The 23,422-nt window shown below is 33.9% G+C and overlaps 1 protein-coding gene across 1 annotated transcript in view; it reads right to left on the reverse strand.

Moving 5' to 3' along the window:
* LOC131855264 (bromodomain adjacent to zinc finger domain protein 2B-like) overlaps window positions 1-23,422 on the reverse strand; it is an 80,938-nt gene that overhangs the window by 53,580 nt on the left and 3,936 nt on the right. Inside the window, exon 2 of the mRNA XM_059206508.1 lies at window positions 4,188-4,327. The gene's annotated coding sequence lies outside the window, so the exon portion shown is untranslated. The remainder of the gene's footprint in view (window positions 1-4,187; window positions 4,328-23,422) is intronic.

Genomic DNA, 23,422 nt, shown 5'->3' on the forward strand with positions numbered 1-23,422 from the left:
ATTATTTTTAATAATTACTAACTAACCCTACGATCTCCATTCCGCCTCAGAATTAAATAAAGGTTTTTGAAGTTTAGTTACGCGGTAAATTAAACGACCCCTATTTGCACCATACGCTAACAGTTAGTATGGGAAAATACAGTCGTTTTTTCGCTCCTTTCCATTACATTTCGTGATATTTTCGCACCACTTAAACCTTCCTTGGACTTCTACGAATGTTTCAAAACTAAAATTAGCCAAATCGTTCCTGCCGTTATATAGTTTTAATGAGACTAACATACGTCATTTCACTTTTATGTATAAGAAGATTATTATTTATTAAGAATGTCTAGTACAGTATACTTGGTAGTATATAAATAATAGGTGATATCATGTTTTACTGTTCCCAAAGTACAAATATAGTAATAATTATACATAAGTAATTAATGAAAATTAGTCTAGAAACTACAAGGTTCTGAGCGCATTAAATAAGTATTGATGCGCATCTTTTGTTTAATAAAACTGGTAACGGTATTCAATATCTTAAATATAAATATGTATATATATTTATAGAAATATATCTATTTATACATAATGTATATAATTATTGTATTAAAAAGTATTATTATAACTGCTGTATTGTGTATTTTGTTATTGCACTTGCACTTCCCCTGGTGTGTATGATATGATAAAAAAAAGTCTAATGCAAGGCTGGCATACTACAAGATTTAGAATTATGTGAATTAGACGGAAGAAAACAGCTACTTTGTTATTGTAACAAAGTATATGCTATTTATATTAGATATTATTAGATGACGAGAACAATATAATTATATTTCTAGCAACAGTAAACCGGATTCTCAATCTGTTGCGCCATACCAACTTATATCAGGGTTGTCAACCTAAAAATTGTACCTATTAAAAAGAAGTAAAAAACTCGTATCTTGGCTCATTTTGGATTTGAAACCTCGTATTATAAGATGTTGGCCAAATTCCGTAGATAAAAATATCGTACAAACATGTCTATCTATTTCAGACACTAATAATACTAATAATATTATCAACGGTTACCATTTACAATCAGGTAAAAGCCCACATTTGTCCACAGGCCTATTTGTCATTCCAATTTTAAAAAATATATCCACGTATCGAAGACCAAAATTCTCGTATGTATTCTCGTCTCGGATAAGGAGAATTTCAAAAATATCGTACGAGTATTAGATATTCTCGTTGGAAGGACGGTTGGCAGCCCTGGTAGCAATCATTCTGAGACATGTAAATGCAATCGTCAATACTTTCATGCCGACTTGCTCGTTGCGTTCAACAATTGGCACCATATATGGATTTTAGCACCACTACGCGATCATTGAACTCAATTCCGTTGCTGCAAAGTCTAAATTACAATGTATAATTAGACACCTAAGACGAGTTCCTTGCGAACCTTTATGGATCTTAACTCATTGTCAATACGGTACAACAATAAATCGCCTTGTGAACTGTATTATCAACATATAAGGTTGCAATTAGAATGTACAAAGTAACAGATGCCAGCACTTTTATATAATTGTGATTTCTTTTACCGTTCCGAGGTAATAAATGATTGTTGAATGTGTAAACGCGCTGTTTTATTCATGGCAGTAGTTATCGATCATTGCTGTTAGTTTTTATGTTTCCACTCAAATAAAGAAAGAAAACTAAATTTACTTGGCGCATACAGAGCAAACATGTAATAAGACATTCAGAATATCATTAATATAGTTTTATAACTAATTATTTAAGAAATACAGTTGCGTCCAAATTGTTTACCACTCGGCTTTGTGTCTAGGCTGTAAAGCCTAAACGCTGATTTTCAGTTGAACCAGTGGGAGTAGTAGATGGATAGATTATCTTACTAATATTATAAACGCGAAAGTTTGTGAGTATGGATGTATAGATAGATGTTTGTTACTATTTCACGCAAAAACTATTGAAAGTCGTTTGATGAAACTTTACAGTAATATAGCTTATATATCAGAATAACACATAGAACACACAAATAATGTTCATGCGGATTAAACAGCGGGCACTGCTAGTAATTACAATATAATTAATTAACAGACCTAACAACGTTATACCTACCTAATACCATAACAGGATATTCATTGCGTAAAATCTACTAAAATAAGATGTTTTGATGTAAACTTGATACCTTTCGCTTTTCAGTTAATTATTTCTTTTTGATTTCTGCTAATTGGCATCTGTTTTTTTATACAGTTGTCAAATTTAATGGCTCTTTCTTATAATCAGATATTTAGAGATAAACGCCCGCCAGGTCTGTTTTGAAAATAATTCTGATCCATCGACAGTGAGAATGTCGTTTCTCATCTTTCTGTATTTCAATTGTACTTTCAGTAGCAAAATATTTTTATCAGTTGGTAGTTTTTTTTTCGGACAACTCTAATGCTGTTAGTCACAGCTGGTCTTTACAGCTTCACCGGATGATAGGAGACGAGTGCAGATGGCACTCTAAACACGTGGAAGAACTTATGGAGCGGCTGAAGGCCAACTCTCGCCTGCCGGATACTACTTTAGTCTGAGGGCCCGCTAGGGGTACGAACCTCGGCTCAGGCAGTCGTAATTTCGATCCCCATTTGAATTGGACGGAGGATCGATTGGAAGGGAGGTGCCAGTAACCATTAACTTAGATGGCGCTGTGTGAGTTGTCCTAAGATATTATTATAAGTGATATAAATCAATATAAAGATTTGATCACGTCGTACCCATAAATATGTCGGTTATTTCAACATTACTACATTATTATCCGGTTTATTCATATCTATTCCGGTTACGTACCGAGAATTGGTGACGATGAAGGAAATGGTCATTAGCAAGTGGCGCGCCTCGCTCGCTCGCACTCCTTACCAGATTGCGGCAATAAAACCAATAAAAATAAGCCACTTGTCTATACAAACAAATAACATTGAAGTGTCTGTACGTAATTTCAAATTATACGGCAGTTACATCCAATATTTTTTTGTCTCTCTGTTTGTTCTTACTAATCTCTGAAACGGCTGGATTTTGTCGGGACTTTTATTCGCAGATAGCTAATATAATGTTAGAGGAGAAACTTAGGCTACGTTAATTGTAAAAAAATTGTTATTTAAAAAAAATACTAAGAGGACGATATCTCTGGTAACAGATAGCGATAAATAAAATATAGTCATGACCTGGTGTGTGCAGTTGTCAAAACATTGAATTACACAGGACTAGGCAGTTTGGATCCCGCAAAGGCAACAAATATTATTTAAATTCCTTTTCTGTTATTTGATTTTATATATTATTTTAAATAACTCTCTTTTTCATACTGGTGCCACAGAAAATCAGCGGCATGTTTGCCTAGAACATGCCAATAAAGCTGAGTGGAGCCATTTCGATGGTTTATATGTAAAATTTGTTTTCTTTGGTTTAAATTATATATTTATTTATTTCTATTATAAACTGAATAAATATACATATTTTTCTTTCATTCCTAACCAGTTGTTCCCGACATTAGCGCATAGAACCTAACAAACTCTTTACAATTTTATAATATTAGTACCTATAGATAAAATATATTTCAACAAATTATTCTCCCAGTTAATTGGATTGCATCATGACTGAACATCGCAAGTTTACTGGCTATCTGACCAGTAGAAAAGTGTGACAAAATGATTATGTAAACTTACATTTCGATCGGTTTTTTACTGCATCTAATTAAAGATAAGACTTAACAAAATATTACGGTATAATACTTATTTTATGTAACTAAGAACTAGTTGACGGACCATCTGATGAAATCGTTCATCAAATGATCCATACAGACCTAAAAGAATGAAATAAAGACATGAAAGATCCAAAGGTTAGGTATATGACATTTCGGCAATTGCACAACTTGACAAGGGCAATAAAGAATACAAAAAAAATATCCCAATCATAAATAATAGGATACCCAAATATATTTTAAATGATAAGAATGGAATGTGTTTCTCCTGCGCTAACGCGGCATCAGTGGAAGATGATAGGATGTGTATGAAGCTATATCCCCTGGATGGTAGACTAGCCCTCTACCATTCAATTAACAAATAAGTTGCTTATGTTAAACACCCCCAAACCCTTGTCATATCATGTCACACTTTATTCACTGTATGACTAAAAGACCCCCTGGTGACGAATACACAATGCGAACTTACCTTTGTCTATATTCATTCAGAACCTCTGGTCAGATGGAAGCACAGTCACTGTATCACCACACATGGTCACTTCACACTTTATTACACTGGGGCACACTGTCACTGTCACTTAGCACATGGTACATCCAATATTGGGAGATCTGTAACAAGAAAAAAAAAAACAGTAGATAAGTTAACAGTCAGAAAGTAAGTAGAACAAATTATTAGTAACTAGTTAAACGTCGTCTGCGTCACATTTACTCCGTTTTTGCTACATTTTACATTGAAGTTCCGCTCCTATTAGTCACCGAGTTATATAGCCTATAGAATTCCTTAATAAATAGGCTATCCAACAATAAAGAAATTTTCAAAATCGGTCCAGTAGATCCAGAATTTTCCCCTACGACCTCACAAACTTAACTGACCTATCCCCATGTTCATCTTATCAGCCTCCACTGGTGCATCGCCAGCGTAAACCATGAGCGCAGAGGAGTGCGCCATTCTATTATCATCAATTAAAAAAAGTCTACCTCAGTTAACTAACACAAAAATTTCGAACTCACGACCGTCTGAGGTCTACGTCGTTGTATTAAACCACTAAGTCACGACATTCTTATTATATTTAAAAATTAACATACGAATATTGTATTAACCAGCAATATATAGCGAACAATCAACAATGCTCTCAGAAAAGGGACAGTAATACGATTATCGTGCAAGTGTAAAAGAGAGAATGGCAGCAGGGGACGAAGAATAGTCAATAAGGGTCGTTTCTATTGTCATAAACGGTAATTCGGTAGAGATCGTAATAGCTAGTGAGGGGCCAGATTTGGTCGTTCTTCGGTTAATTTTTCGCTTCGGAGCATAAACGATGCGAATGAATTCTTGTCTATGATTTTGACGAGTTAAGTGTTCTCAGCTGGTTTTTAATGTAATGTCAAAAAAATTGACGCTCTACATAGTTGTAAATGACATCTATCACATCATGTATTAACCATTATACCCCTGTCTGCGTTGCCGTTCCGGAGAACTAATAATAACCCCTAGATGATTTACACAGGGGCATCTAGTCCCAAGCTAAGCAGAACTTATATTATGGGTACTAGACAACTGACAGAATAGTCAGTTTTTTTTTTTGTAAATACGTACCTAATATATATAAATATCTATAACAATACAATCATGAGTATGTTAATCATTAATACAAAATGTTTGCGTCATGCGAGGAATTGAACCAGCAACCATAGGTATTAAGACGGTGTGCTAAACCGCTAGATCACCGAGACCATAATAACTAACATGTTATGCTTCCGTATCCTACAATTTCATTGCCATGTTTCACCCACAAACCGAAACAGCTAAAATGGCGAGGACTCGTGTAACAACAGCTAGTGAACAAGAAATTACGAATCCATTATTAACCACTTTTACAATTGCAGCGTTAGTAATTTGGCGACGATGTACGGATATCCTTACAGCTCCAACACTGGGGTTCTCACCCCTCACCCTTACTGTTGATACTCAATAGTTTTGGCAAATTACCCTCAAACGGCGTGTTCTGTGATTTACCCTCTGTATGATGATTCATGATTCAAAATAATTTATAACAAACTCACTGTTTTCCGCGACTTCGTCTGCTTTTATTTTAAATAAAAGACAGCCAATGTCCATCCTCGTGATATAATCTATCTTCATATCCAGATACCGAACACACAGACAGACTTGACACAAGTATTTACATATACATATTAATATAGATTATTTTGAAGGCATGGCCTTTGTTCAGTTAAATGAAAATAAATTAATATACAACCTTTTTATTTAGTTTAGCTTGTAAAGCAAGTTTATTGTCGGCTGAAATAGAAATAAGATAAAGAAGCCAACGACTTTGTACAAAGTGTACCTACGACAACATATACAGAATACCAGTATTTATGTAATAGAATAAATTCACTGAAGAAGCAAAGAGAAAAAATTTAAATATCCATTTAGTATTTAGTATGAAAATATAAAAAAAAATATTGAGATTTACACTCTAACTCTAGGACTTTATGACCTAATATTTTTTATCACTATCCTACCATCTACTTCGACTCGTTCTTCAGACTTCCTGTAGGTGAGATGAATTGCCCGCAATAAGCTCAACTGGTACATTTTTTCTGTTATTATTTTTTCATTATAGTCAGTCAGTGTGAGTGAAAGTGATTCAGTATTATAAGTTTTCTATCTGGTTTTAGGCTTGGTATAACATCGACTAATAACTCTGTACATAAACCAAATAAAATGTCATATTGATTAGATGTATCTATCACAGACTAATTCTATTAGCATAGAACAATAACGCTGTAGCGTGAATAGAAAATAATTACAAATAAAACAAACATACACCTCAGTCTATCTCCCAAACAGAACAAAGAAATATTACAATAATGGACCGAATAGTAACTGAACGCACACGTAAGCAAACTGTCTCCTCAAAATAAAACATGGCTCGATGTCATGTCGTATTGATTCCGGCCCTTAACTTCTGTCCCTATCATCCGTCTGGGTGGCCATTAAGCGTGAAAGGGACAGGTAGTTGCTGGCAACTCGCTTCGGTAATGTTTACTTGTGTGCAGATTACGGGTGACGCCCTGGACCAGTCTCGGACCGGCTTTCTTTATACTTTAGAGCAATTCCAGAAACGCGCAATGTTGCCAGCTTAGCAGTTCTACCATTAGAATTGGTATATTTCACCCTCCGTATGGTGGGAAAAATTGTTTCTGGTGACTTGGAAAACAAAGAAAATAATCATTAGAAATGAAATCCGATAAACAAAGTCTAGAAACAGCTAAACTTTTCCAATAAATTTTAATATTTCAATACACTAAACATTTTTGACATTTTTCCAATTTTGAATTTAATTTATTATAAATGCAATTACTGGGCCCATTGTTACTAATATTCCAAGGCATTCTTCTACTCTGTCCACCCTGGAAATATACAGATTATTCGAGGTGAATTCGCTACGATAGCCTAACTATCCCTCACCTATGTCCTACGAGTATTATTCGTTGGCGTTGGTGGTGGCGAGCTCCATTCCATGTTCATCTGTACCAAAAATTTACTCTAAATTAGAGATATATATTGTTGTTATAGTGTATGTATAGTAACTTCATAATTATACGTAAAATTGGTTGTAGCATTATTAAACCTTAGTTGGCAACACTGAAAACGCTTCTTATTTATCGTTCTCAGTAGTAGAAGTACGTAATACTGACTATGTTGGGTTTAGACTAGACAAATGAAATGATTATGAAACAACGTTTAAACAGTACGAAGTCACCTACATCTATATTTATCCACTAGCTATATACCGCGGTGCTGCCCGCATGAAATACAGCCATTATTACTCGCAGACAGCGTAGATGTCTATAAGTGAAGTAATGATTAAAATAGGCTGAGTATTGTTTGAGTTTCTCCAAAACAAACACATCAAATCATTCCACTTTATATTATTTATTAGTATAGATAAAAAGTTAACACTTTGCACCAAAAAGAATCTAAACACATCCACACAATCGAAACGAATTGCATACGGCAATTGTGGCAGTTGTTATTTAATTTTATAATGTACGATGAAGATACTTATGGTCGAATTTCGATCAAGTCATAATTATTGGATAATAATGTTACCGCAGTCGGATAATACACATTTTAATGGCTGTCAAACTACCCGCCGCCCCCCACCCTCCTCCTTTGCCACCCGCCCCGCCCCACTAATCCAATACAAAATACTGGACATGCTCATACTATCTTGCTTCCGTACAGTATTATCCAAATTATACTGTGTGAATATATATTTTTTGGACAAATCACACAGCGCCATCTAGTCCCAAGTTAAGTTAGATTAAGCTTGTGTTATGGGTACTAGATAACTGATATAAAGACATAATTTTTTTTTTTTCGTAAATACATATACTTATCTAAAAACACCCAGACCGCCACAAAGAATCATGAATACAAAATATTTGTGTCGTGCAAGGAATCGAACGCGCGACCATCGGAAGTAAGGCGGTGTGCTAAACCCCAAGACGACCGAGGCCGTCAACCGTCACTGTTTGGGTAATGCATACCAACTTTCCTTCGAAACTTCGAATTTGCCAGTTCACAATAGGCTTCGTGTTCAAACAATGAGTTTATGGTTTTATGTTACAAGTTCTCGACCCGAATGGTTTGTGTAACAATTTTCCTTTTAGCATTCAACATTTTTATTACACTACTGGGAGTCACAAATAAGGCCAAAGTCTGCTTTTTGTAATTGGAATGGCAAACAAACTGATCGCCCACCTTGTTGTAATGTAGTCACCACCACAGCCTGTATACATGAAGAGTACAGAAATCAGGTCAAAGGGTGAAAGGGGATTGTTAGAAAGATACTTTGGACTGTTGACGCATTGCTAGCAATGTACCATGTCAGGTTGACCTCCACGGTTGAAATCATCGTGATAAATTCCTGGTAAATTCATTATGATGAGCTGACTGGACTGACTTGACCTCAAGTACATCTTATCATCCTCCGCTAGTGCCCCGCCAGCATATACCGTAAGCGCAGGTGTGTACACCATTCCATTATTATCCATTAAAAAAACCCCTTATGCGTTGCCATTGCGGAGGACTAATATGCCATCGTACCCAATCATTTCACTGCCATATCTCACTCTAAAATTGGAAAACTTGCACAACACAAACATTCACAGAGACGCTGCTTTGCAACTGGCTGAAAGATGTGAGAGATAACCTAACTCTCTTTAGATTGACTCTAAAGTGTACTAAGGTAAGATAAGTATACCCTTAGCCTACATCAATAGCACCACTGACCTCCGTCAGGCAGGAGTTGGTCTTCAGCCGCTCCATAAGAAGTTCTTGCATGAGTTTAAAGTGCCATTTGCATTCGCTATCGTTCGTTGACGCTGTAAAAGCTTGTAGTGGCAAATAGCATTAGAATTGTTCTTAAATAAATTTACGTCACAAAATATGTTATGATGCTCCAGCTTTATCATTAAGACTAAACTCCTTATTCACAAAAATCTATTTAGATATTTCATTTTGTTACTTCCGATAACTACTGTAATATCAATTGATTTGTAATCCTATTACAATGTGATCAAGTCTAGCCTAATAATAGTTTTCTCATGTACAGACAGAGATCAGCTACATTGTTATATGTATAGACACATCTAAAAATAGTGTTTGGGTTAAGACTTCCCATGACACGATACAGCAAAAATTAAGACCATTAATTTAGAACAGACATGCACATTTAGCTATAGTTTTTAATGGTACAAACCACTCAAAACCAAACTTTAATAATAACAACAATAAGTTAAAAATTATCGAGCTTCAAGATATTTGCAGTCACTGCGCTGAGCACAACAGCATTGCAGCAAATTTAAACTTTATGACCAATTAATTTACGATTCTTTTTTTAAAAATTGCTGTGTCGCCCCGTTGTTACTTGTTTTTTTTTAATTCTTAGTTTAAATAGGTACCCTTATCACAATACTAGCTGACCCCGCGAACTTCGTTTTCCTCAAAATTAAATGTCTAAGGTGTTTTGAAGTTTTGTTACATAATAAATTTCTGAACGCATCCTGTTTGACAGGTACTATATCAGCAGTGTGTAAGGTAAAATATAATTGTTGTTTTTACTACTTTACATGCAATTTGTTCATATTTTATCACACAATACTACTAATTTTATTATCTAATAATTCTAAATAACTAAAATTAGCCAAATCGGTTCAGCCGTTCTTGAGTTTTAGCGAGACTAACGAACAGCAATTCATTTTTATATTAATGTCCCATCGTACCTACATTATTTCTAATCTTATCTTCTACTATACAATGAAAATAAAATTTTGCTGTCGATGATACAGGACCGCATAATATACCGTGGTACATACCAACAATAAGCCAATCGACAATACATCAGCATATTTGTGAACTGTAAGAGAATCTGCAGTCTTTTTTAATTTTGTGAACAGTTTTTAATCGATACGTATGATCGATTACTGACGTTGTAAAGTGACAATCGGTGTGTTCATTCGATATCGTTCTATAATGTAATCATAACTCTGAAGTGAATGATTTAATCAGATGTTTACTTTCACAAAGCGAGGTGCATGAACCTACACGGTAATATTCACAATAAATTGATTTCAAACGTTACATTCAAAGTATTCATAAGACCACATTCAATAAGTTTTACATATACTACATATATAATATTATAAAGCTGAAGAGTTTGTTTTTTGTTTGTGCTAATTTCAGGAACTACTTATTGGTTCGAATTGAAAAATTAATCTAGTGTTGGATAGTACATTTGTCGAGGAAGGCGAAGGAAGAATAGAAGTGAAGCGTCAGTGGAAATGGATTTTGAATAAACTTTATAGTAATATAGCTTACACATTAGAGTAACATATAGGCTATAATTTAAGAAGATATTATAATAATTGGGCGAAACATAATGATAAAAGTAGGTTCAGCTAGTATTAAATAATATAATGATACAGTTGTCGAAAGCTACCTTTTTGATAGTTTTTTTACATACGTCTTTTTATTGTATTTATATTTTGACGTTATGTTTCTTTTCTTTATACCGATCGTTTTCTAATAACATATTCTTGATATTTACGTTTTCTCTTGCAGCTGATGACACACATTTTACCTTACCTAGGAACGTGTCTCATTTTAGAGCAGCCCAATACAGTCCTCGATTACAAATAGTAATATTATAATTCTTTAATCTATCAATACATTTCTTTAATTTTAATTTAAAATGTGACACACATTTTACCTTACCTAGGAACGTGTCTCAAATACAGTGTGACACACACCTTTTAGGAACGTGTCTCATTTTAGAGCAGCCTTAATACAAGTAATAACAAATTAAACTCTGAAAAATGCATATAGGACGCATATATTAAAATTTCCAAGTTTCAAATTATCTTCATAAACGTATACCTATGAAACTGATTGACATCACCAGGTGCTACCAATTAAATAGAAGAAATATTTACATATCAAAAGAAATCACTCAGAATTGAACTCTATAGCCATCCAATAAAAGTTACTTTGAATATAGAACAAAACTGGCATTTGAGAAAAAAGAATTAACGCAGTCAATGTCCTTCGTGCATGCAGTTTGCTATCTCGCTCTATGTATGGTGTTAGAAAGGGATAGATTCGCAAGGGTCCGACAAAAAATGATCGCCTGCGCGTGATCCGAGATAGAATGATTGAGTTCGGGTCTTTTTATTGTTACATTGGGTTTGGATGACATCGTATGGGGGCTTTTTATGGACAGCGCGGATTACTAGAGTTTTGCATTAGCCGTCCTCGTCCAAAAGATTACATTATTTCGTTATTATTAATAAGAGATACTATCAAGCTTCAAAAACTTGCATTGCTCTAAATATAATACTACTAGCAGACTTGCCTAACCGTTAGGGGTCATACATAAAGTTGAGGAGAAGGAGGTTGACAAAATGTGACATTGTATGACAAGGAGTAGTAGAAATCCTAAATTTTATGGCGTCACACCAAAGTCTAATATATGTAAATATTAAAATACAATTTTTTTATATGTAATAAAGATACAAAACATGTGTCGTCACAATAGAGATGGGGAGGTCCTACATACGAGTCCAGCTGTGACAAGGATGTCAAACATCATGAAATTCGTACTACCTAATTTATTGATGGCCCCTTAGCAATCGAAATATAACTTAAACACTGTGTAAATAAAATTTAATAAAAATAGGTTAAGAATTAAATACAAGAGATTTTATGTATACGAATATATAAAAATAAATATTCAAATTTGAGACTTATTGGCGCTATCTTATGTTCATTAATATCAGATATTAATTTATTTATTTTCCTATAATTATTGATGTGACAACCCTACAAACACGAGTATTCAACATATAAGGAAGACACTACATACACGTAAATGATACAAAGGAAGGCGAAGCATTGTTCTTGGGAAAGCGTAACAATATGTTATACAAACAGACAATGCGACTGACATTACGACATTTACTGTAAAGAAAAAAAAGTACCACGAATAAACATGAAATAAAGTGGCCTTTGATCTATAAATATAAATAGCAATAGATGAACAAGATAATAGCCAATAATTCTATAAAGTAGTATAAACCGGCTAAAGTCTTTGAAAATGGTAAAAAGTGAAAAGAGAGCGTAACAAAAATTAAAAGAAAATAATTTTACATTTATATATAAAAGCTTGCGACCCTCGGCTTCGCTAATCTTTCAATTTCTCAGCGTTTTTGAACTAAACTATGCATGTGTTATACATATAAACCTTCCTTTTGAATCACTATATATTGCTGAAAACTGCATAAAAATTTGTTGCGTAATTCGAAAGATCTAAACGTACAGACAACAGAGGTAGTTTTTTTATAATATGAGATGATAGAGGTATAAACCAGATTTTCATTATCTATAGACCTCAATAAAGAAATTGTTATTAATATACTTTTTTTTTCAATCTTTCCCACACATTATTAATATATGTATTTACTATTTATATAATATCTAATTCTATTTATAGTGCGTCACCTATCTTTCCCTTACTCAAAACTTCTATCTTCCAGGTTGTCTGTAAGAGATTACTTTGAGCGATAAGGCATCTTTTGTTAAAATATTTTAATACTGTACTTTAGGGGATTGTTAGTAATGTGGACTGATGATCTTATTGCTAGCTGACATAGTACATTATGTCAGTTTAACCTCAACGCGGTTCCCCTGAAAACCATCATGATAATTTCTTGGTGAATTTATCACGATGGGCTAACTGACCTGACCTCATGCTCATCATATCATCCTCCACTGGTGCTCTGCCAGCGTAAACCGCTAGCGCAGTAGGATGCACCATTCTATTATTATACATAAATAATGTTCTTTTTTTGTAAATATTTTTTTATTTTGATATCAATAAAGAGTAGGTATTATTATTGTTATAGTTAAGAGATTAATATCTTTATTTACCATAAAATTATTCGTGTTAAAACCCGATTCACTATATTAATAAAGTTGTCAATATAATTGTTATTTGAAAGTTATACAATAATTTACTACATTTTAAAGAATTTTATGACTTCATTATAAACTCGAGGTTGAACCAATGTAAGGCATATAAGGTCATAAGTAGATACGTTAGCAATACTATCGATTATGGTATGCGATGGTGCAAGCAATCACTTTTAATACTCTGTAGTCTCGGAGACATGATTATAAGATTCTGACAAAAAAGGGACCACTATTTTCTTACAGTGAAGTCAACAGTTGTAAATTTTAATGACATTAATTATGTGATACTTCCGTATAAGTACTCATCTGCATGAAAATTATATACCTACTGCACCAGTTTCCAAACTATTTATCCCTATTTCTTTAACATCAGTCATTCGTGAAAAGGTAACAAGTAAACAAACATGATGTCGAATTTATAACATCATTATCAGGATTATACATATGAACCTTTCAGAAAAACTTCTCGATATGATAATGACAACCATATAAACTTTGTTGCGTGGTTTTGAAATAAACGTATCCGTCAACAAACATACGAAAACAGCGTCTGCATTACACTACTGATATATAGACGTTATATTGAATTCTGAGGTTACAACACTGCATATACAGGCTGTCCTAAAACCACAAGCAGAACATAGAACAAACCATGACAGCTATTAGAAAAATAAAATCTTGACCGTGTGGTTAAGCAACTATAGGTCCTCCGGTTTATCAGCGAGTTTTGGGACATTCTGTATAAATGAGGTGTATTCACAGGGATCAAATCTCCGACACTAAATATGAATTCAACTGCACCAAGATTCGAGGCAACGCGATATTGAGGAATGATGTTATTGATTTCAAATGGAGTGCAGCGCAAACACGCAATATACGATGACTGTTATTTCCAGTTATTATAAAACCTCATACGTTTGTTGAGAGTAGGTAGTTCGCAGTGATCTTTAAATCTACATATCTACTAACTTCCCTCGACTTTGTCCGCATGACTTTGAAAGATCCTGAACAAAGAAGTTCTATATTTTTCTCCATCTCAGCGTTAACAACTGCGTAAATGACAAATTTCATGATGATTATATTGATGAATGATGAATGATGATATTCAGCCATTCATAAAGACAAAAAGAGTGTCGTATCAACATTTAAAGAGCATGATGGAAGATCGCAGAAAGTGGCAAGAGCTGCACCGACAAGAGCGTAGCTCTTAATTATGAATAAATTAATGAATTCAGCCATCAATGACTGATTCATCATGAAATGTTAAAGCTTTAAAGCTTCAAAGAATGGAATAGAACAGAAAAATAACGTCAAGGCGTCAAACTAACTTTTGCATTTAGAATATTACTAACTGTACCCCGTGGCTTCGTCTGTCCGATCTTCTAACCCTTTCTAGATCATTTTTAAGATAAAAGATAGTCTATGTACGTCTTAGTAATATTTCGTGTCTCCACACGAAATTTCTTTAATATAAAGTGGGTGTTATGATATATTTTTAATTAATTATCCATATTATACATTGACATTTTCCTACCTTTAACACGTCACATATGTTGTTAAAACTGAAATCTAATATGGTATTTCGTATACAAGAATATTGTTTCTACCACTGCAATGGCGACATCAATTATTTCAACTCTACAATCCGTTACAGCTATTACAAATGTAAATTTTCGTTATTTATCCCCCAATTGGTTGGACAGATGCTTTAAATGTCAAGTGTGAAAGCAAAATGTTATTTATAGGCCTATTTCACAAAATACTCGTATAACAGAACTACTTGTTCACGCGATATGTTTTTTAAAGCACAAAGATGGAAATGACGTGTATGGTCTGTCTGATTATTTTATTCATTCTTTATTATTTTAGTATAAATAAATAATTAATGAATATAACAATTAGGCAATATTGAATTTTCTTACAATAGGCTTAATACCTTTGTAGTGCAGATACTCGAAGGCGGTTTAGTTTATTAAATAAAAGTATATAATATAGTAAACTGGTATAAATGTAGTAAAAAGTACCATTACATAGTATAAAATAAAGTCGTTATCGCTGTCTGTCCGTCCCAATGTATGCTTAAGTCTTTAAAACTACGCAACGGATTTTGAAGCGGTTTTTTTTAAATAGAATGACTCAAGAGGAAGGTTTATACATATAATACATGTACACCCGTGCGAAGCCGGGGCGAGTAGCTAGTACATAATAAAATACTACTTTAAACTTATTATTAGGAAGTCTCTAGTCGTCTCTGGTATATTATTAATATACCAGAGATGAATATTCTTTTTGCGTAATTCTATTAGCTTGTTAATGAGAAGTCTTATACATTTAGTGGCATTACTTCTGAAATACTACCGTTTTTTAATAAACTAGCTGACCTGCGAAATATCGTCTTCATCACATTTTCGAATTATGCAATACTTTTCATTGCAGCTTTACTCCTATTGATCGTAGCTTCATATTATATGCCTATGACACTCACAAATAACGTGGCTTTCTGTTGGTAAAAGAATTTTCGAAATCGGTTTAGTAGTAACATATAGCGGACTTAACACCAGTCAACATGTTTGCTGCAGAGAATAATTGTTCAAGTATATATAAACGATATAATGGACAATACACAAACAAATATATATTAATATATATATATAATAATACACGATATATAAATACATATCTAATAATCTGACAATGAAATATCGTATAACGTGATTTATAGATAGCTCCTAATTATGAATATATAAACTTACATATTCAAGTTATAACTTATAAGTTAGTCCCTTTGGAGTTAGTGTATGGGCTTTATCTTACCAGTTTGACATCGCAATATCACCCTAACAGGCTGGCATACTGCCAACACTGAGACGTGTCGATTAATTAGAATTCTTTCACAACATACTATAAACATATGTATCAATTTTGGCGGGATAATTATTTATCATCTTATATATCTATATATACAAAACAAAGTCAGGTTATTTGCTTTTTGTTAAGGGTTTCGGGATATTGTCAGGTGCTAAGACCTGTAGCACTGCGACCTATAGTCAGTATACAATTAAACAGCTACGGACGGCAAGTTATAAGTTCAACACTTTATTAAAGTATTATGGATACTGGATGATAATACTAATGACCCCCTATCCTACTGTTTTATGGCTTTCTCACCCACCTTCGAGAAATCCCTCGCCCAATACGGGGATCGAAATTACGACGGCCCGAGCTAAGATTCGAATCCCTAGCCGTGCTCTCAGACTAAAGTCCTATCGGTCAGGCATGAGTTGTACTTTAGCCGCTTCATATGTCCTTCCTATTGTTTGGATTGCTTGCAGTGCTATGTGTACTCGTTATCATTCAGTGAAGCTGTAAAGGTCAGTTGCGGTCAACAGCGTTAGAATAGTTCGAAAAGAAACACTTTCTCACCTTTGAATCCAGACACATCACAATAAGCAATTGCTTGCTTATCGAGATATCTTTTCGATAAGCAAGTTAAAGGGTAGTTTCGCGACTGATAAGTGTATGTCTGTAAAATTATAATCTTTGTCATTCCAACGATATAAAAAAAACAAATTTATATCAGTTGGCAGTAAAGATGAGACCTCTGTATAAAGAGATTATAGGCTAACATTTCCATTACACTTTCAAGTGTATCCCAATTTTGGCGCATCTCTTCAGTTGGTTAAATTTGGCAATGGACTACGAAGATATCTGGACAGACTCCAATTCGAGAATTGATTAAATATGACATTTTTCGCCACCAATTTATCGTTTCATTTAACGACGGGAAAAAATATTTATGACGATTGATTTGGTGACTAATTCGTCAAATCAAATTAAATTTATTTCACAATAAATTCAGATAATTCTCATCTGTACTAGTACATACTATTATTATAAACGCGAAAGTTTGTTTGTTACGCTGTTACTACTAAACTACTGAATAGATACTAATAAAATTTTCCATGATAGATACATTCTGTCACAAAGACGACATTTGACTACCTTTTTACTCAAAAAAGAAGAAGAAATCTCTGGAAAAATTTAAAATTATAAACAAGGAAAAGTGTATTTATCTGTTTATTACCATCTCAAGACTAAACGGCTGAGCTGATCTTAGTACAATTTGAGGAAATAGATTATATCATGAGGTCGGGCACAGCCTAGTCCTATTATATGAAAATAATCTGAAAAAGGTATCTTTGCACTCAAATTTATTGGACACATATATTACTGTTACACTGTAATTAAATTTTCTGCGTCCAAACAGTACCTGGTTCTCACAAAATTTAGGGTCTGGTCACGGTTCAATACCCAGAACTTGGCGCCTAGCAAACTGTAACGGTTAACATTAAAAAACAACCAACTGCTGTTTAATAGCACCATTATTATAGTCTGTGGTTTGACTTATGACGTCACAATCACAATGCGTCCGTTGCGATGTGAGGCACATACTACCGCGACCCAGTTGCATGCGTTTCACCTTTTCGATATACTTTGCTGTTTAACAATGTACAGTTTTATGCGAATATCAAAGACGGCCCTTGATAAGATGGTGGGCGATGCGTAAAAGTCACCGTTAATTTCGTTAGAGGCTTGAGTCGTATGTAATAATAAGGCAATAAGTGTCACTATTATACATTAAAATAATTTAATCATAGTGTCACGTATGTCATTAATATGACTTAAAAAGTGCTTATATTAAGTTTATAATAATAATAATAATATCTCATCTCCTCTCCTTAAGAGGGGAGATGAGAATTTTTGGCAAAAATAATATACCTGGACAATTAATACAGCGCCATCTAGTCTCACTGTAAGCAGAGCTTGTGTTATGGGTACTAGACAACTGATATAAAGACTTAGATATATTTTTTTGTAAATACATACATAATATACGTAGAAAACACCCAGACCGATACAAACAATCATATGTATGAATACAAATGTTTGCACCGTGCGAGGAATCGACCCGCGCCTATCGAAAGTCGTGAATTTCTCTTGTCTTTGAAGATTGTCTCATTCCGCGTGGAGGTCGACACATGGTGTATTGCTAACATTGGGGTCACTATTCCCTATTACTAATAATCCTCAACCCTCTACCCACTGGGGGGGCAATAGGTAGAAGGGTTGCATTCAATCTCACTTTTCACTCTGCGACTTGATTTTTTATTTATTAAATCCCAAAAATACATTATTCTAGTTAACCAGTCTACATAAATTTAATTTTATATTTTTTTTTCACTTTTTAGAATCGACATTAAATTTTTATTGTCACTTTTTCACTTTCTACGTACATTACAAGTATTTTTCATTTTTTATCCGTTGTTTCATTAATCTCATACATACAGTCAGTCTATCGCCCACAAGGCCGGAGTGACTTTTTGTCATGGGTGCATTCCGCGCCGTGCACTTGCCTTGCGCCGCGGCCGGGGACGTTGATTTTGAGATCTTGTTCCCGCAATGCAAGATTTATTAGTTACCTTTTCATATTTAGTATTAAAACTAAATGTCGAGTTAATATATAGCTGTAAGTTCACAGTTACTGGAGGCCTACATTAATTTTGTCTATACTAATATTATAAAGCTGAAGAGTTTGTTTGTTTAACGCGCTAACCTCAGGAACTCAGTCCTAATTAAAAAATTGTTATTACGTTGTATAGTCGATGAAGGCTTTAAGCTATATAACATTACGCTAAGACCAATAGGAGCGGAGCTGCAATGAAAAATATTGCAAAGGGTGGGGAAATGAAACGCAGACGAAGTTGCGCGGGTCAGTTAGGAGTAAAAAAAGAAGTGTTCAAAAATGTGTTACAATAAAAATGATATGTTGAAAACTGAACTAATTTTCAGTTTTCAACATATCATTTTTATTGTTATATTTATTACTTTATCTCACCGTCAATACATAAATAGTATATAATTAAATGACCACACGACACGACTTTCAACAATATGATGAAATAGTATCACTGTCTGCGTGGGTCCTTTGTATCAATTAAAATCAGCCGTCAACCTAGCTTTGGAAGATGCATTTCGGTTGTAGGGTGCGATAAGATAGTGAAAGTGATAGAATAAGTGGCATTAGATCCAATTCCTCTAGAGTGGAAACGCATGAGTTGTATCACATCAAATGTTAAAGAGAAGTCCGTGGTATTGTTCATGTATGTAGATGACCATTTACTATGCATGGTACTATATATATCATAAAAAAATCATGTAGGACATTACAGTATATTACCATGAGAGCATTATGATAGAAATACATGCATCAAGGTAGTTCAACAAAGATTTGATGTTGCCTTTGTTTAACTACCTGGATGTCCTCTCGTCTGTTATATGTATGTATATATATTTTTAATTAACGATAATGGAATAGTGCACCCGGCTGAACTAACGGTATACGCTGGCGGGACACCATTAGGGGGTGATGTGAGATGTGTGATGTGATATGAGGTCAGTTAACCACTAATGTGAGAAATTTACCAGAAATTTATCACGATGGTTTCCAGAGGGAACCGTGTGGAGATCAAACTGACATGGTCCATTGCTAGCAATGGAGTTAACAGTCCACATTATAAACAATACTCTTTCCTCCCCTATTATATGCATGTCATATGAGTATAATTTACTCAGATCCTAAAATAATTGTTGCAAATACTTAGCACAGTAACTCTAACAAATCAGGCGTCTTGTCACCCGTAAGCAATAGCGCAAACTGGGAGTCTATCAAATAGAAATATATCTCAAAAGAAAAAAAATACTCAGATCTATGAGCTTGGTTCTAGAGGGCTTGGTTTTATACCGCGATATGATATGACCTATTCAGCCTGACCCACTTTCACGCTAGCACTAGTCGTATACGACAAGTTAATTCAACCTCTTTACATTTATGTCATCTTGGTAATACATATGAGATGTAGGAAGGTAATATTTAGGGTAATACGACTGGCACAGATTGAAGATTGCAACACAGAAGTCGCAGACTCGTTTCGACAAACGTAAGTCTGTATATTTGACAAGCGAATACTATCTCTTTATATTTATGTCATCTTGGTTCGAGATGTATGCAGGTAACAATTTTTTTTAATTACCCTTTACAAGCACACTGTGCTGAGACAGAGATACGCAAACGACTCTGTACAAAGACCTTTTTATATTACAATGATGGCAATCAAGCATACGGCCCGTCTAATGACTACTAAGTAACGTTCTGGACAAGATGCGCCACAGATCGAACAAAAAGGAAGATTATGCAAGAGGCACACGTCCAGCAATAGACTAATAGATGCTGAAAGAGAAGTAACGGATAATAACTGATCATTTATTAACGAATGAACTAGTTCGCAGATCTTTTTTAAAAGAACACTAGTCCTGGAGGTTGACGAGCCTATTACCTGGCTGTAGTAGACACGAGTCAGAAGTAAATGAACTAAAAACGAATTAGCAAGAGAGCTGCGAACTAAATTGAGCGCTCCATGGTCATCCATAAAATGTCACAACAATTTCATCCCCCCCCCCTCCCGTTTTTGTTATTTCATACTAAAAATTAAATGAGATACAAAATATAAGTCCGGGAGGATCCTGGGAGGATGGGAAGAGACAGATTTCGTGATTTTCACACGAACTTTGTGACAATCTTTTATTATTATGTCCTACACTGTCACACTTTCACAACCTTATATCTCTTAACATGTGACATCATTTATGGAAGCCCCCAAGGCGCGAACTATTATATTGTGTATGACTAGACTATGTTACTATGTTGGACTATAATTAAGTACATATAATTGTTTTTCATACTAAACTTCTATTTACAAATTATTAACGGTAACAATAATACGTTACAGAAATGTGCCATCTGTTCAAAAGATGTTTAATTGCTATATTAAGCGAGCTAGTGGACAGATGCCACATAATACAGATACGGCATTGGCAATTATTGATAATTTTATATTGTAATTTGTACGCCTTTTATTCTCAGTTTATATTATAATATTAGCTTGCCCTTTCTAGTCTATTTACGGGGCAATGATTGGCTGGCAAAATAAAACCATGGGAAGAATCGACTTCAATCTTGATCAAAATTATTTAAGAACACACGATAAGCTCCAACTTTTAAATAAAAAGAATCGGTACACGTAAAAAAAAGTTATGAAGTGTCATAAAATATACATAGTTGACTCCTTTTTTGAAATCGGTTGAAGAGTACATTAGGCACATTAGTCTTTACTAGAACTTTTGTTCCTAAATTTGTCATTGCGCTTGTCCAATAGTCTACTTAGCAAATCAATTTTCGACACTAATGTATCATAAAATAAATACACTTACATTAGCATTTCAACTAGTTATGTCCCACGGCGAGTGCTATCCGAGTGAATTCGTGTAAAAAAGTTCCTGTTTTTTCAAATATAATTTCAAATCCGTTTATCTGTTTAAATAACAATAAACTAACATTTGTTCGTGTTTATAGTATTAGTAAGTTAAAATGGAATTATGAAGAATGAATGAAATAATCTAAAATTAAAAAGACAAAATACCAGATTTTTTTTTAATTGTTGTGGCAATGGTTTCTTATACATACGGCTATCACATCAATCGTGGTACTTCGCAAATTTTTGTCAGTTCGGAGGACTAAGATGTTATGCCTGTACACTGTTATTTCACTACCATACCTCACCTTTCAACTGAATCACAAAGTAAGCTGCTATACGGATAAAATAGGCGAGACAATTATACCCACGCAGACGACTTTGTATAAAGTGTATTACAGTCGATTCAATGAAGAGACGTAGAACTGAATACTGCTAAAGTAAGCAGTATTCAGTTCTCTCTGGGACCTTGTTAAAAATGTAACTAGGGGAAGTTTGAAAAAGTATTAAAAAAAAAAACAAACGTATATAACTTATTTAAGTACCGTATTTAATTGTACATTTGAACATATATTACGAGTACATACGACTACTCATCATTTTATGATCGATTTATGCCGTCACGTCTCAAGTAGAAACGGGGGCAAGGTCTTAACGACGCAGCCATTTTTGAATTATTCTATAAATTAACTATATAAACAAAGAAAGATATGTCACGTTAATCCTAAATTCATATTAGCTGACCCCGCAAATGTTGTTTTGCCATATAAGTTAAAATCGCTATTAAAAAATAGGTGTTGATGGTAGAAGGTGAAAATTTAGTGTTGTATGTTATTTTTAACGCCATATTATAAAAAATGTTATCTTAATAAAAGATATAATACATTTTATTGCGAAGACGGATATATGTATATATATGTTTTATACAAAAAAGCAAATCGCCAGAAATTAATAGTAGGTAATCTATAAATAGTAATTATGAACATTGCATATTCGTCTGTGCATTTTTGCACGATAATCTCAGAAACTAATTAAACGGCATGAATGCAATTGTCAAGCAAAATTAGCTTCCCTTAATATTTAATGTTCATTTCTGTACAATTGGTTTATATAAAAAAAAAACTTATATTATCCGAATACCTCAGGTATGAAATCGGAACCTCAACCAGTCTTTGTTTTTTGTTATATAAAACTTTAGTTGAATTCGACGAACAAAAACAATTAAGTCAGGTCAGTTAGCCCATAACTAGCCTGACTTCATTCTATTCCTATAGCATTCCAGCACTCCTTGGTGCACCAGGAGTACCATCCCATCATAAATATATAAATGGTTTTCCGAAAATAAATTACATTAAAAAAAAATATTTTAAAACCTAACTACTGAATCAAGACGAAGCACTTCATAATGATGACGTTTGTTCTACAAACGTGTGAATTTGGAAAGTGCCATCTTAGTTTTGTTTATCTTGGTGAAATTAGAACAATAAATTTAACGTACTTAAGTATACTTTCAAATATTCTAGAAAAGTCTATTTTCTTGTTTAATACTATAGTTTCCACAGAAACAGCGTAGTAAATGTGTTGTAATTGATAAAAGCAGCGTTTCCAAACATATAATTACGTTAACTCTTTTCCTATGTTTAATACAATAAACAAATGATCAGTCATTGTCAAAAAACTGGCCAGTCGGACATGATAACATCTAACGTACCATCGAATGAATCAGCAATAAAAGATTAACCGAACAAATTATGAGCGACGTCGATAATTGCAACAGTGAATGTCGGAAAC

Source organism: Achroia grisella, unplaced genomic scaffold (genome assembly GCF_030625045.1).
Source record: "Achroia grisella isolate CSIRO2021 unplaced genomic scaffold, CSIRO_AGI_Agris_v1 utg1360, whole genome shotgun sequence".
NCBI lineage: Eukaryota > Metazoa > Arthropoda > Insecta > Lepidoptera > Pyralidae > Achroia > Achroia grisella.